Raw genomic sequence first — 18,045 nt, 5'->3', positions numbered from 1 at the left:
ACCTTCGATAGGCCGGTAGCCATTAAACGTCACTGCTATGTGCTGCATGGTGACGTCAGTGCTCGGAGCATAGCAGTGACGTTTGATTGCCCATTCTAACAACCACGCTTGCCGGCAGTGGGCAACCTCTATAGCAAGCACACGGTGCCCACAGAGGACCTGGAGCCCACGTTGTCTAGCCAGGCCAGTCAGACCCTGTTTGTAATGGGCCACCCCTGCCCTCTGGTGCGGCTGCAAAAGCTATATGTCCGCCACTGAAATTGACGCACATAGCGCATGTGATTGGAAAAAGTCAGCTGACACTCAGTGTGGGGGCGCTTCTGACTGCAGTCAATCACAAGTGCCGGTGGGCAGGGAAAGCAGTGAATATTCAATGAGGGTTAGTTATCAGCCCCGGAAGTGAATCATCGGCCTGGAAGCAGTGTACCACCATGACGGATGCTCAGTAAGTAAAACGCACGCGCTCCTAGCCCCCGATGCCTTCTATATACATTTTTCATTTATCTATAAGTAACTAAACACGACCTAGGTGAAAATAATCACGGAACCACCCAATTTACATAGAACCTCAACGAAATAAGTGGTATTAATCCAAATCTTTTTAAAAATATTTTTTTATATTTAATTCATATAAATTTTAAAACACAATAAAAAACAAGCCAGCAGTGCACAGTATGGGCGAAATCACAGTCAAGTCAGATTCAAACAGAATGGTTATATATGGTAGTTATGCTGCCTCAATATAGGTAATGAAATACAGAAAAGATTTTTAACTATAGTGCATCCACTAATTAAATAGTTAAACTTCCAATGAATTAGTTTGCACTAAGTCCTTAATAAGGTATAACCTGTATTTCTCCCGTTAATGGTATTACATCGGTATAAACAACATCTATTAGTGATTACCATTAAGGTTGCATTAAAGTACTGACCCGTTAACTGCTTGATCTGTGTTACGCCTGAGCGTCCAGACGCTGTTTATACCGATGTAATACCATTAAAGGGAGAAATACACGTTATACCTTATTAAGGACTTTGTGCAAACCAATTCATTGGAAGTTTAACTATTTAATTACTGGATGCACTATAGTTAAAAATCTTTCCCGTATTTCATTACCTATATTGAGGCAGCATAACTACCATATATAACCATTCTGTTTGAATCTGACTTCACTGTGATTTCGCCCATACTGTGCACTGCTTGCTTGTTTTTTAAAATTTATATGAATTAAATATTTTTTTTTTTTTTTTTTAAAGATTTGGATTAATACATTTTTCATTGCCAGATTCTGATCCCCATAGATTTATATGGGGACCAGAATTCGAACCGGAACCGATTTTAAAAACCAGATAACACGGACCCGCCGGTCACGGTTATCTGCGAGTCCGCCCCTCACTAGTCACAAGTTTATAAACTACATAAACTTCTTTATTTACAAAAACAAACAAAACATAAAACCAAATAAGTTTATAAACTACATAAACTTCTATATTTACAAAAACAAAACCAAATAAGTTTATAAAACTACATAAACTTCTATATTTACAAAAACAAAACCAAATAAGTTTATAAACTACATAAACTTCTATATTTACAAAAACAAACAAAACATAAAACCAAATAAGTTTATAAACTACATAAACTATTTACAAAACAAAACATAAAACCAAATGTTTCTATCGCCAGTCCTATCTTGGGTCTTTTGTACATGCTGGAGAAATAATCCTTCAGATGACAGATAACCGAGACTCTCCAGGACTGGCCCAAGTTTTCTGCCAGGAGCTGTGACTCAGCTGACGTCTGTCTGTGTGATGAAAAAAACAGGATTTATAATGGTATAAATTATGAGGGTGAGGGCAAGATGTGACACCAAATACAACATTATAAAAAGACTACACCTTAGAAATATTTATGCATACTGGGAGAACCAAGGGAAAAGTAGTCATGGTCACTAAAAAGACCAGTAAATCAAGAAATGCATCAACACAACTTTTTTTTGCAAAAATATAACAAGTGTTTTAGTAGATAGAATCAATAGTAAAAAAGTGACATAAAATACAGTACCAAAAAGAATTACATCAAACAATGATCAGGCTCATAGGGGTTTCACTGATGTTACACACATGGGTCCACCTCCCATATGGGGAGTAGTGTCAAAAATAAATAGTGCCATGACCTGAAAAAACTCCAGTAAATACAATCAAGAATTGTCCCAACAACGCAGCACATAATACATAATATATCCAATTATACGGACGTTAACATATAGTGCAAGGCTGCAGTTATATATAGAGGACAAAATATATCATGGAGACAGGTCACGGGACCAAATACTACTTCAGAACGGACAGGTAGATATAGACAGTGTCATAACATTATTATGCAAACTCCGTCCTACACTCACCCACATTAGTTGCGTGGAACCCGAGGAAAACGTACCCCGACGCGCACGTTTCGCTGTCTTCTTCGGGGGGGGGGGGGTGTGTCATATCACACCACGGCCCCCCGAAGAAGACAGCGAAACGACACTGTCTGAGCCACACCTCTGACTGTTCTAATACAGGTACCACGTACCTCCAATATCATACATTATATATGATATTTGTGAGTATTTACTCAACATATAAGGTGTCCACACACCTGGCCCTTTTATGCAACACTTGCTATTGTCTCACACATACAGCAAAAGGCACTCACAGAAACTCCATGGTCTCTCTGAGAACTATCACCTTTCGGTGCCCCTTGTGAAACATTCCCTATATCTATAGACAAAAGTCCTTGACAAAAACCCACAGGGTTGAAACGTCGGACAGGACAATGTCAATGTCTTCCATGAAAACATCAAAATTAAATACATGGTTTTGAGCACCAATTTGCATCTTTCATCATTCCTATAAGTGTGCCGGAGTATATTTTTTTGTATATTGATTCTCCTTCTCCAGAGCACCTGTATTAAGGTAGTTGAGCCAGGTTTATCCCTTTACTCTGTCTCTTTCCCTGCCTGGCAGTCTGTCTGTCTCTTTCCCTGGCTGTCTCTGTCTCTTTCCTTTTCTGTCCGTCTCTCCACTGATATCATATTACCTTACACATAAGCTTCTTATACTAACAATGTCCTTAGTTGCCTATAGCAACCAATCACAGCTCCTATTAATGACCTGTAGCTTCAAGCTCCATTGACTTTAATGGAAGGAGGTTTTTTAGCGAATAACTATAGCATGGGGTTAAATTTTCCCCTCAAAACATAGTCTATGATGTTCCCTGAGTTAAATGGGGTGTCTGTGTAAAATATCGTAATTGTAAATGTGACGGTGCGGATTCCTTTAGTGGACATACATATACACACACAATACATATACAGACACATATATACACACTCAGCTTTATATATTAGATATATGGGTGACGATTCTGACTGGGGCTCATCATTTTGATGACCTGAAAAACGGTGCATGCAGCTTTTTTCGGGCTGTCAAAATGACGACTAGCGGTTAATATTGATTGGTGTTTGCAGAATTGAAGATTTTCCAAGCGTGATGGTGGACTGTGGAAGGTTGGAGGTAAAGCTGGGTTCACACTAAGCGACAGCGACGTCGCTGTTACGTCACCATTTTCTGTGACGTAACAGCGACCTTGTAAGTCGCTGTTATGATCGCTGCTTAGCTGTCAAACACAGCGACGCAGCAGCGATCATAACGTCGCTGTGCTACATGTGCAGAGAGCAGGGAGCCGCGCTTAGCGCTGGCTCCTTGCTCTCCTAGGTACAGTACACATCGGGTTAATTAACCCGATGTGTACTGCAGCTACATGTCACAGTGCAGAGAGCCGCGCACATATATATACACACCAAACATACACACACACAAACATACTGTATATACAGTCATGGCCAAAAGTGTTAGCACCCTTGCAGTTGTTTCCCACAGAAAATTAATAGTACACCGCTTACACCACTCCTCTCCATAATATCTCTCCCACACTGCCTCTATGTATAATATCCCCACACACACTGCCCCCTTTGTATAATACCCCCTCCCCCTCACACACACTGCTACTTGCAACACTTTGTTAAAAAAGAGGTAGTCGGCACCACAATGTAATAAATATAAATAAAGGGGGGGGGGTGCTAAAAACTATGCAAAAAAAAATAAATGAAATTATAACATGAGAAGAAAAAAGCTGCCAAGTAAACATGTGCACACCCAGCTATTTATATATAAACATGGCTTTTATTGATACAAAACATATAAGGTTGACAAAAACAAAGGTTAAAAACACAAGTATCAAGAGAAAAAGAATGGAAGAAATAAGGGGATGGACATAATAATCCTGTACATATCCCCAATGAAGGATCAGGGCACTGATAATAGAATGCACAATAAGTATATAAACAATACCTGATTGTACAGCCTCATGTTACAGGTAATGTGGAAGTAGTCAATGGAGGGTTGTTTTTGTCAGCCTTACAGTTTGGGCACCCCTATTAATGTTAACCTTTTTTCTTTATAACAAATTGGGTTTTTGCAACAGCTATTTCAGTTTCATATATCTAATAACTGATGGACTGAGTAATATTTCTGGATTGAAATGAGGTTTATTGTACTAACAGAAAATGTGCAATCCGCATTTGAACAAAATTTGACCGGTGCAAAAGTATGGGCACCTCAACATAAAAGTGACATTAATATTTTGTAGATCCTCCTTTTGCAAAAAATAACAGCCTCTAGTCGCTTCCTGTAGCTTTTAATGAGTTCCTGGATCCTGGATGAAGGTAGATTTGACCATTCCTGTTTACAAAACAATTCCAGTTCAGTTAAGTTTGATGGTCGCGGAGCATGGACAGCCCGCTTCAAATCATCCCACAGATTTTCAATGATATTCAGGTCTGGGGACTGGGATGGCCATTCCAGAACATTGTAATTGTTCCTCTGCATGAATGCCTGAGTAGATTTGGAGCGGTGTTTTGGATCATTGTCTTGCTGAAATATCCATCCCCTGCGTAACTTCAACTTCGTCACTGATTCTTGCACATTATTGTCAAGAATGTGCGGATACTGAGTTGAATCCATGCGACCCTCAACTTTAACAAGATTCCCGCTGCCGGCATTAGCCACAAAGCCACAAAGCATGATGGAACCTCCACCAAATTTTACTGTGGGTAGCAAGTGCTTTTCTTGAAATGCCGTGTTTTTTTGCCTCCATGCATAACGCCTCTTTGTATGACCAAACAACTCAATCTTTGTTTCATCAGTCCACAGGACCTTCTTCCAAAATGTAACTGGCTTGTCCAAATGTGCTTTTGCATACCTCAGGTGACTCTGTTTGTGGCGTGCTTGCAGAAACGGCTTATTTCGCATCACTCTCCCATACAGCTTCTCATTGTGCAACGTGCGCTGTATTGTTGACCGATGCACATTGACACCATCTGCAGCAAGATGAAGCTGCAGGTCTTTGGAGGTGGTCTGTGGATTGTCCTTGACTGTTCTCACCAGGGCTGTGGAGTCGGTAAGCCAAACCTTCGACTCCGACTCCGACTCCGACTCCTCAAATTCTCTTGCACCGACTCCGACTCCGGCTCCGACTCCGACTCCGGCTCCGACTCCGACTCCTACATATATTGCTTATAGTTAGGTGAAAAATTTATTGTAGTACATGAATATGTGTATGTGAACATCAGACATTTAATAATTTTTATGATACAATAATCAAGATATTTGGATAGAACATAAAATATATTTATTGGAATACAACTTTAGAACACAAAAAACTGTAATAAATTGTAAATATGTAATACACTATGTAATATACAGTAGATTACATATATATCTTGTGTGTGTGTATATACACTGTATATATATATATTATATATATTACATATTTACAATTTATTAGTTTTTTTGTGTTCTAAAGTTGTATTCCAATAAATATTTTATGTTCTATCCAAATATCTTGATTATTGTATCATAAAAACAATTAAATGTCTGATGTTCACATTGTACTACAATAAATTTTTCACTTAAATATAAGCATTATACTAAATGTTGTTATTTAGTAAAATATTCAGCACATTCTGCATTGCACTCCTGTCCCCAATTTATTATATATTTTAGGAGTCGGAGTCGGTGCATTTTATACCGACTCCGACTCCGACTCCGACTCCACCAAAATGAGCTCCGACTCCGACTCCGACTCCACGACTCCGACTCCGACTCCACAGCCCTGGTTCTCACCATTCTTCTTCTCTGCCTTTCTGATATTTTTCTTGGCCTGCCACTTCTAGGCTTAACAAGAACTGTACCTGTGTTCTTCCATTTCCTCACTATGTTCCTCACTGTGGAAACTGACAGTTTAAATCTCTGAGATAACTTTTTGCATACTTCCCCTGAACAACTATGTTGAATAATCTTTGTTTTCAGATCATTTGAGAGTTGTTTTGAGGAGCCCATGATGCCACTCTTCATAGGAGATTCAAATAGGAGAACAACTTGCAAGTGGCCACCTTAAATACCTTTTCTCATGATTGGATACACCTGCCTATGAAGTTCAAAGCTCAATGAGGTTACAAAACCAATTTAGTGCTTTAGTAAGTCAGTAAAAAGTAGTTAGGTGTGTTCAAATCAAGAAATTGATAAGGGTGCCCATACTTTTGCACCGGTCAAATTTTGTTTAAATGCGGATTGCACATTTTCTGTTAGTACAATAAACCTCATTTCAATCCAGAAATATTACTCAGTCCATCAGTTATTAGATATATGAAACTGAAATAGCTGTTGCAAAAACCCAATTTGTTATAAAAAAAAGGTTAACATTAATAGGGGTGCCCAAACTTTTTCATATGATTGTATATATTATATATCTATATATATATATATATTATATCCCCTCCTGGGCACAGGCAGGTATATAGGACCCCGGCCTGGTTTCTGACCCTTCTTGGTGAATATGTCCTCCTCCCGGTATATATGTCCCATCCTGGGAGCCTCCTGACATATTTGTCTGCTGCAGAAAAAAAACCCAAAACACCCTTCCCGGCTCCCACATGTCGCACGGCGTCTTCTCTAAAGGCCCCGTTACATGCAACTACATATCTAAGGATAGGTCATTGGGGTCATGGAATTCGTGACGCACATACGGCGTCGTTAGCGACGTTGTTGCGTGTAACAGCTCCGAGCGTCTGTTAACCATCAAAAATACTCACCTTATCGTTGACACGTCGTTCATTTTCAATATCTCGTTGGCCGTTGTACACGTAGGTTGTTCGTCATTCCTGAGGCAGCACACATTGCTACGTGTGACACCCCGGGAACGACGAACAACACCTTACCTGCGTCCTCCGGCAACGAGGTGGGCGTCACTTTCTTTTGGCTGCTCTCCGCCCCTCCACTTCTATTGGACGGCTGCCGTGTGACGTCGCTGTGACGCCGCACGAACCGTTCCCTTAGAAAGGAGGCGGTTCTCCGGCCACAGCGACGTCACTAGGCAGGTAAGTCCGTGTGATGGGGACTAACGATATTGTGCACCATGGGCAGCGATTTGCCTGTGACGCACAAACGACGGGGGCGGGTGCTTTCACGAGCGACATCGCTAGTGATGTCACTGCGTGTAAAGCTCCCTTAAGCAGAGAGCCGTGATCAGTGGCGTAACTACAGACTGATGGGCCCCGATGCAGAGTTTGAGCCTGCCCCCCCCCCCCGTTAGATGTATGGGCCAATGTAGCATTCTAAATGTTATAAACACATAAAATGTCCCACATCCTGTACTAATGTCCCCCATCCTGGGCCGCTTCCTGGTAAATATGTCCCCCATCCTGGTAAATATGTCCACATCATGGCCACATCCTGATGCATAACCCCATCATGGCTATATCCTGGTATATATGGTCCCATCCTAGTATATATGTCCTCTATCATATATCCCCAACATAACCCCATCATGGTATATCTCCCCATCATGGTATATATCTCCCCCATCCTGGTATATAGCACTCCATTTTGTTATATAGCCCCTCATCCTAGTATATAGCCCTCCATTGTGGTATAAAGCCCCCATCCTGGTATATAGCCCCCCCACCACGCCACACAGTAAAAAAAATATAAACGATTGTACTCTGTACTATTGTACTTTCATAATGAAGCACATGCAATTTTGTATAGATAGATAAGATGGATGTGCAGATAGATGTACAGACAGACAGATAGGATGTACAAACAGACAGTATACACAGATAGACAGACAAAATATAGAGTAGGACCCCTCTATTGAGATTTGCCGTAACGTGGCAGGGAAGCTCAAAAAATCGATCAATTATTTGCTAAAAATCTCATTTTGCATTATAGTACAGTTGGAATATGTGAATTTTCACTTTTAATTGTTTGCATGCCATTCTCAAGCAGTGCTGGCTCCCTCTCTTTTTACACATAGACAGTATACATAGACAGACAGAAATGAAAACGGAGACAGAAGTCTTTAAATTTGCCTGATGAACACTATACCCCATAATCACATAGTCACCAATCAACAGCGCTAGTGCACATTAAAAAAAAGTTTTTTATTTTTAATTGGTCAGACACTAAGTATAACAAGGGTATAGACAATAACAGTGTTTTAAGAGCAGGTTAAGACAGAGAGAGGCGATTAAATCCCCATGTGAAGCCCCATGTTGCAAAGGTACATACAGTGGAACCTCGCATAACGAGTAACCCTCTTAACGAGAATTACGCTTAACAAGCAAAGCTTTCTGTAAATTTGTAACCCGGTTTACGAGAAAGCTTTGCTGTGCGAACAAAATCCTCACCGCTCACACTTCCGGTTTCGTCCATCCACCGCGCTCTAACCCGCACTTGCAGTCCACACAAACACACACATGTACACATAAACACACACGCACGCACATACATACAGTATTATGCTCACCTTACCTTCCGTTCCACCGCCAGCCTCATGGTTCTTGTAGTTCCCGGGTACATTGCGACGTCCTCGCGGTGAACTACAAGACCCAGGAGGCTTGCAATGGAACGGAAGGTAAGGTGAGCATATAATATAACATAATATGTTTACCTTTCGTTTCATCACCGGCCTCCTGGGTGCTGTAGTGCGCCGCTCCGCTCCACTCCAGGCTGCACATCGGCATCCATAGCGACGAGGGAGGAACTTCCTGTCATTGCTAATGAAAGGCAGAGCGCTGGCCAATCAGAGGCAAGTGGCTCTGCCTTTGACGTCAGCGCTCTGGCCGGGAACTTCCTGCCTCGTCGTTATGGTAACGCGTTACACAGCCCGGCCCCGTACCAGAGAACAGCAAGTCCCAGCAGACCGGCGATGGAACGGAAGGTAAGGTGAGCATATAATATGTGCGTGCGTGCATGTGTGTTTGTGTGAGTTTGTGTGTGTGTGTGTGTGTGTTTGTGCATGTGTGGAATAATAGAATAGGGGACCAGGATGGGACATTTTAGAAGTTGTGGAACGGATCGTCAGCATTGCAATGATTTCCTATTGGAAATCTTGCTCTGCTGAACGAGTACCTTGATTAACAAGCACAGTCCCAGAACGGATTGTTCTCGTTAAGCAAGGTACCACTGTACAATGATATAGGTGGTACACTTAATTCCCCACAGTGGTGAGCGCTGGGTCATCAAGTGAAAACATTCAGAATAGCCAGCTGACTTCCAGAAGGATAATATACAGGACAGGATCACAAAAGTAAATGTCAATACATATTAAGCCAGCAATTACATGTAACATCACCACAGCGCAAAAACCAGAGTGGGGCTTACCAGAGTAAGTAAGGGCACATGCGGGGACACATGGGGAGCAGTCCCAACATGTGTTTCGTGCAAATGACTTCCTCGGGGGACCGTGGACAACCAGGGGAAAGTGGGCTTTATATACCTGCCTTAATACCATAGGATTTGCGGCACCTGTCACAGTTCCAAGGGGCTGGGATGTGCAGCATCAGTATGGTGCACATCCCAGCCCCTTGGAACTGCGACATGTACCTTTGCAACATGCGGCTTCACATGGGGATTTAATCGCCTCTCTCTGTCTTAACCTGCTCTAAAACACTGTTATTGTCTATACCCCTGTTATACTTTGTGTCTGACCAATTAAAAATAAAAAAACTTTTTTTTTTTTAATGTGCACTAGCGCTGTTGATTGGTGACTATGTGATTATGGGGTATAGTGTTCATCAGGCAAATTTAAAGACTTCTGTCTCCGTTTTCATATATATGCTTTTTGAAGTTGTTGCCTTTTATCTTTGATGAAGTCCATATATACTGCCCTATGTTTTCTATAGACAGACAGATAGTATACACAGACAGTATACACAGATAGACGGACAGTATACACAGACAGACAGTATACACAAACAGTACACACAGGCAGTATACACAGATAGTAGTATACACAGACAGACAGTATACACCCAGACTATACACACAGAAGTGTATACACACAGACAGACTGTATACACAGACACACTGTATACACAGACAGACTATATATACAGTCAGACAATATACACAGAAAGACAGTATACACACAGACAGTATACACACAGACAGTATACACACAGACAGTATACACACAGACAGTATACACACACACAGACAGTATACACAGAGACAGTATACACAGAGACAGTATACACAGAGACAGTATACACAGACAGTATACATAGACAGTATACACAGACAGACAGATTTTATACACAGATAGTATACACAGACAGACAGTATACACACAGACAGACAGTATACACACACAGACAGTACACACACAGACAGTATACACACAGACAGTATAAACAGACAGTATACTCAGATAGAAGGATAGTTTACACAGACTGTATACAGACTGTATATACATACAGATAGCATACACAGAAAGACAGTATACACAGATAGTATACTCAGCCAGTATACACAGATAGACGGACAGTATACAAACAGTATACACAAACAGTATACACACAGACAATATACACACAGACAGTATACACAGACAGATAGTATACACAGATAGTATACACAGCCAGTATACACAGATAGACGGACAGTATACAGACAAACAGTATACACACAGACTGTATACACACAGACTGTTTACACAGACATATAGTATACACAGACAGTATACACAGATAGACGGACAGTATACAAACAGTATACACAAACAGTATACACACAGACTGTATACACAGACAGATAGTATACACAGACAGATAGTATACACAGCCAGTATACACAGATAGACGGACAGTATACAGACAAACAGTATACACACAGACAGTATACACACAGACTGTATACAGACAGACTGTTTACACAGACATATAGTATACACAGACAGTATACACAGATAGACGGACAGTATACAAACAGTATACACAAACAGTATACACACAGACTGTATACACAGACAGATAGTATACACAGACAGATAGTATACACAGCCAGTATACACAGATAGACGGACAGTATACAGACAAACAGTATAGACAGTACAGACAGACTGTATACACAGACTGACTGTATACACAGACAGACTGTATACACAGACAGTATACACACAGACAGTATACACACAGACTGTTTACACAGACAGACTGTATACACAGACAGAAAAAACAAAAAGCCAGCACCAAATGTGCACTTCAGCACTAAACATTCCAAACTGTACTTATTATAAAAAAAATTTTGAGATTTTTGGCAAAAAATTGCAATTTCTTGAGCTGCCTCGCCACGTCACGGCAAATCTCATTAGAGGCAGTCCTACACTAAAATATTTTTATAAAATGTGCCATACGGCCTCACATATGAATAGTAGAACTGCTCCTAGCAGCACTCACCTGGTCTATTTCAATCCCGTACCCATGACTGAGTCATGGCTGTGGGCGGGACAGGTCCAAGCAAATGCTGCATGAAGTCAATAGCCTGTGGACAAAGCCTGATGACTTAATGTGAACAGTCACCAACCGCCAAAATCTAGACAGATGGAATACATCCCAAATTGGGGTGCATAGCAAGGTGGAGGTCAACCACCGACCAATTCAGTGAAGAAAAAACAAAAAGCCAGCACCAAATGTGCACTTCAGCACTAAACATTCCAAACTGTACTTATTATAAAATTTTTTTTGAGATTTTTGGCAAAAACACAGACAGATAGTATACACAGACAGTATACGCACAGACAGTATACACACAGACAGATCGTATACACAGCCAGTATACACAGACAGATAGTATACAGACTGTATACACAGTTAGACAGATAGTATATACATACAGATAGTATACACAGAAAGACAGTATACACAGACAAACAGTATATACAGACAGAATACACAGACAGACAGAATACACAGATAAAAAAAAAAAAAAAATAATCAAAAATTTCGTATACAACACCTTAAATTATAATATTAATCAAAAAATACCTCAAAAAGGAATAGGTGCCTCTTTTTCACATTAAAAAATAATTTTTTATTCAGAAATTTTGGTTAAAATTACATCAAATGCATATTTATAAATACTAATAAAAGGACTGGATCAAATGCCCATAATACAGCAGCAGCGGTTAAACCAAAAATTACAACCTTTTAATTATTAGACCAACCAATATGTAATATAATTCTGATGTTTTTCAAGAAATAAAGCTTAAAGTGCAAAGTGCTTTTTCATTATAAAAAACACCAAACAATTGTATAAAGGAAGGCATTTAAGTAAAAAACCATTATAATGCAAGTGCCAATAGACCGCAATGAATATTGCTAAGTACAAAATACCTTAGGGATGGTCAGGGTTGTTAGGTATGCCGCAATATATCCCGACGCGCGTTTCAGCGTACTTTCTTCAGGGGATCAAGAAAGTACGCTGAAACGCGCGTCGGGATATATTGCGGCATACCTAACAACCCTGACCATCCCTAAGGTATTTTGTACTTAGCAATATTCATTGCGGTCTATTGGCACTTGCATTATAATGGTTTTTTACTTAAATGCCTTCCTTTATACAATTGTTTGGTGTTTTTTATAATGAAAAAGCACTTTGCACTTTAAGCTTTATTTCTTGAAAAACATCAGAATTATATTACATATTGGTTGGTCTAATAATTAAAAGGTTGTAATTTTTGGTTTAACCGCTGCTGCTGTATTATGGGCATTTGATCCAGTCCTTTTATTAGTATTTATAAATATGCATTTGATGTAATTTTAACCAAAATTTCTGAATAAAAAATTATTTTTTAATGTGAAAAAGAGGCACCTATTCCTTTTTGAGGTATTTTTTGATTAATAGAATACACAGATAGTATACATAGACAGACAGACAGCTACATATTGCACACTATACAGGCCACACACATCTTATACATAACACATCCAGACAGCACACAACACCTACAGACAGCACATAACACATTATACTCACCTGCCCGTGATGCATTTCAGCGCCCTACCGCGCATCTAGCTGAGGCAAGACCGGGGCTGGGGTCGGCAGGCCCCCCCAGTCTGAGATCAGCGCCCCCCGCCACTCCGGTCTGAGATCAGCGCCCCCCCCCCATCTGAGATCAGTGGGCCCCCTAACCCCCCGGGCTGAGATTAGCGCCCCCTTTCCGGTCTGAGATCAGCGCCCCCCCCCCCCCCGGTCTGAGATCAGCGCCCCCCCCTCGGTCTGAGATCAGTGGTCCCCCCCTGAGCGAACCCCCCCTTCTCCCGGCAATTGTGTTCAGCTCACAGCGCTTACCTGTCCCGCTGGCTGCCTCGTCCTCGCCACTTCTGCCACTGTTATTTGCAGGAGTGTAATGAGGTCGCAGGGTGATCATATCACCACACTGCCACACTGCTGCAAGGCACAGCGATGACGCGCCGGCGCCCTGCTCCAATGACCCTGCCTCCACTCCACCACATGGCTAATTTGCATGCTCCGCCCCGTCGCATGCAAATTAGTCATGTAAGGAAGTGAAGCGACACTGCGGGTCCCCTCTGCTGCGGCTGTGACTGGGGCCTGGTGAAGAGGAGGGGCCTGTCCTGCCGAGGGCTTAATAAAGCTAAGTAATTACCCTGGGCCTGTCCGGGCCCCTTTTCTTCACCAGGCCCCCTACACCAGGCACAGTAGTAATGCACTGATGGCGGCCCTGCCCCTCCATCAGGATATTCTGCATGTATCATGATGTATGTAGTGGATATAATGGAGGGGCGCACACAGTGTAAGGCTGGAAACACATCTATGCGAGTAAAATCGGTCCGACTGGGCTGAAAAATACTCGGCTGATTTTAGTTCACGTTAGGTGCGAGTGCAATGCAAGTGAGATGCTTTTTCTGAATAAATTAATGATTTTACTAGCGTGTGTAATGCGTATTTTTTACTATGTCATCTGCCATTCAGCGCTGCTACATGGCCGCTGACAGCAGACACAGACAGCCATGCAGCAGAGCTTAATGGCAGATGACAGCAGACACAGACAGAGCCGCACAATCAGAATGAACTCGGGTGAACTTCACCCGACTTCATTGTCATGCTGCGGCTCTGTCTGTGCCGCGTCCTGATTAGCGGTCACCAGTGAAGGACTCACCGGTGACCGCTAATCCCCTGAGTGACTGAAGTTAGCAGCCCTCTCTCATGTCATATACTCACCGATCCCCGGCGCGGCGCTGCACGGCATTCACACTGCTGTGGCGGCTTTTACTATTTTGAAAAAGCCGGCCGCTCATTAAACAATCTCGTATTCCCTGCTTTCCCCGCCCACAGGCGCCTATGATTGGTTGCAGTGAGACACGCCCCCACGCTGAGTGACAGGTGTCTCACTGCACCCAATCACAGCAGCCGGTGGGCGTGTCTATACTGTGCAGTGAAATAAATAAATTAATTTAAAAAAATGGCGTGCGGTCCCCCCCAAATTTTTATACCAGCCAGATAAAGCCATACGGCTGAAGGCTGGTATTCTCAGGATGGGGAGCCCCACGTTATGGGGAGCCCCCCAGCCTAACAATATCAGTCAGCAGCCGCCCAGAATTGCTGCATACATTAGATGCGACAGTTCTGGGGCTGTACCCGGCTCTTCCCGATTTACCCTGGTGCGTTGGCAAATCGGGGTAATAAGGAGTTAATGGCAGCCCATAGCTGCCACTAAATCCTAGAATAATCATGTCAGGCGTCTATGAGACACCCTCCATGATTAATCTGTGAGTTACAGTAAATAAACACACACACACATGAAAAAATCATTTATTGGAAATAAAAATCACAAACAAATTCCCTCATTACCAATTTATTAACCCCGACAAACCCTCCATGTCCGGCGTAATCCACGGACCTCCAGCGTCGCTTCCAGCATGAAGGTGACAGGAGCTGCAGAAGACACCGCCGCTCCGGTCACCTCCACGCAGCAACTGAGATGAGTATCGCGATCAGCTGAGCTGTCACTGAGGTTACCCGCTGTCACTGGATCCAGCGGTGGCCGCGATTAACCTCAGTGACAGCTCAGCAGATCGCGCTACTCACCTCAGTTGCTGCATGGAGGTGACCGGAGCGGCGGTGTCTGCTGCAGCTCCTGTCACCTTCATGCTGGAAGCGACGCTGGAGGTCCGTGGATTACGCCGGACATGGAGGGTTTGTCGGGGTTAATAAATTGGTAATGAGGGAATTTGTGTTTTTTATTTCTAATAAATGATTTTTTCATGTGTGTGTGTGTTTATTTACTGTAATTTACAGATTAATCATTAGGGGTGTCTCATAGACGCCTGACATGATTAATCAAGGATTTAGTGGCAGCTATGGGCTGCCATTACCTCCTTATTACTCCGATTTGCCAACGCACCAGGGTAAATCGGGAAGAGCCGGGTACAGTCCCAAAACTGTCGCATCTAATGTATGCGGCAATTCTGGGCGGCTGCTGGCTGATATTGTTAGGCTGGGGGGCTCCCCATAACGTGGGGCTCCCCATCCTGAGAATACCAGCCTTCAGCCGTATGGCTTTATCTGGCTGGTATTAAAATTGGGGGGGACCGCACGCCATTTTTTTAAATTAATTTATTTATTTCACTGCACAGTATAGACCCGCCCACCGGCTGTTGTGATTGGTTGCAGTGAGACACCTGTCACTCAGCGTGGGGGCGTGTCTCACTGCAACCAATAATAGGCGCCTGTGGGCGGGGAAAGCAGGGAATACGAGATTGTTTAATGAGCGGCTGGCTTTTTCAAAATAGTAAAAGCCGCCGCAGCAGTGTGAATGCCGTGCAGTGCCGCGCCGCGGATCGGTGAGTATGAGAGAGGGGGGGAAACTGACCGACAGACTGTGAGAGAGGGACAGAGATAGTGACGGACCGACAGAGAGAGAATAGAGACCGAGAGGGAGAGACCGACTGACAGAGAATAGTGATTGACAGACATTGGGAGACATCACTCCTTTCCAGTGTTTTAGGAAACATGCGAGAAATGTATTTAGAAAATCGGATGTCACTAGGATGGTGTGAGTGCCATCCCGTGACATCCGATTTTTTACACGCTCCCATAGACTTGCATTGGAGAGACTCGCAGTAGAGACTCGCAAAAAAGCAGCATGCTGCGATTTTTTTCTCAGTCCGATTTGGACTGAGAAAAAAAATCGCAGATGAGAGCTAAATCATTCACTAACATGTGTCCGATTCCAATGCGAGATTTTCCCGCATTGCTCTACTGCGAGAAACTCGCAAGTGAGAAGCAGCCCTAAAGGGCAGGGACATTTGCCCACACCAATCCCAAACCCATATATTTTAACTACTACAATAAGGCCATGTGCACACATTGAGTATTTGGTGAGGTTTTTTTACCTCAGTATTTTTTTACAGATACGGAGGTAAAAAAACTCATCAAATGCTGAACGTGCAGACAATGCATTACAAATAATGAGGTAAAAAACTCACCAAATACTCAGTGTGTGCACATGGTCCAAGGCCTTGTGCACACGTTCAGTATTAGAGTTTTTGTTACCTTAGTATTTAAGGTATGTTCACATAGGGCGTTTTTGCAGTTTTTTTTCTTTGTGGTTTTTTTTATTTGGTTTAATGTTAATACATGCTAATAACAAGCTGCAGCTTTTGCTCAGATTTTACCTCAGTATTTGTAAGGCCTCGTGTACACGCTGAGAATTTGATGAGTTTTTTTACTTCAGTATTTGTTAAACTATGTTCACACAGGGTGTTTTTGCTCAGTTTTTTTTCATTTTTTTTTGGCAATAGTCTTATTTACAGATTAAAGTTGGACTGTTCAATACTATGCCTTAGTGTTTTTTTTTTTTTAGCTGAAGGGGATATTTATTAGATAAGTGGATGCTTTTTAGGTTATAGTTTCGCCAACTATTTTTCAGAAATGATGTTTCAGGTGTATGATGATTGACCCGTCACATGACCCGTGTGTAGGGATGGAGGGGCCCACAGGTCCTGAACAGCCCGGGGCCCTGGTTTCCCTTAATCCGCCCCTGTGCAGGACTAGGGTGTAGGTGGTAGTTAGGCTATGTGCGCACGTTGCGTACTGTCCCTGCAGAAATTTCTGCAGCGATTTGAACAGCATACGTGCGCTTCAAATCGCTGCAGAAACAGTCCGTAATGAAAAAAAAAAAGCCGATTCCATGCGCTCTGACTGCAGCCCCTCCCATAGACAGAGCGACGCATGCAGGCAAAGCGCAGGAAAGAAGTGACAGGTCACTTCTTAGAACGCGCGCTTATTGAGCTTGTTAGGATAGAACAGGAACAGGTGCAAATAGTTGTAACCAGGGAGACAGAGAGGCAGGAGTGAGTATAGGAATATGAGGAAGGCAGGAAAGTGAGTCAGTGAGTGAAGCTGCAGAGGTCCAAGTGAGCGGACAGGGCCAGAAGGGAGAGCCTATCTGGGACGGAAGGAATTGTCCCATGTGTCGAGACCTCACCCTGCAGACGGGCTGTAGAGCATCCTTAAAATCGGTGGGACGTTGGGGTATGGAGACCGTCAGCAGAACCCTGAACTGGTCAGGAACTAGTAAGTCATCTGAGGGCCTGAGTGAGACACGGAAGCTGATAGGAAAGATTACGAGGAAGA

General features: G+C 42.6%; 1 long non-coding RNA gene across 1 annotated transcript in view; it reads right to left on the bottom strand.

Moving 5' to 3' along the window:
• Positions 1-1,663: 1,663 nt before the first annotated feature.
• The window catches only part of LOC142293879 (uncharacterized), a 35,691-nt gene continuing 19,309 nt past the window's right edge, over positions 1,664-18,045 (bottom strand). The window contains exon 3 of the long non-coding RNA XR_012751297.1: positions 1,664-1,805. This is a non-coding gene — a long non-coding RNA (uncharacterized LOC142293879). The remainder of the gene's footprint in view (positions 1,806-18,045) is intronic.

Source organism: Anomaloglossus baeobatrachus, chromosome 1 (assembly GCF_048569485.1).
Source record: "Anomaloglossus baeobatrachus isolate aAnoBae1 chromosome 1, aAnoBae1.hap1, whole genome shotgun sequence".
Taxonomy (NCBI): Eukaryota; Metazoa; Chordata; class Amphibia; order Anura; family Aromobatidae; genus Anomaloglossus; species Anomaloglossus baeobatrachus.
The sequence above is the reverse complement of the archived record's forward strand: the minus strand, read 5'-3'. Positions and strand labels throughout refer to the sequence as shown.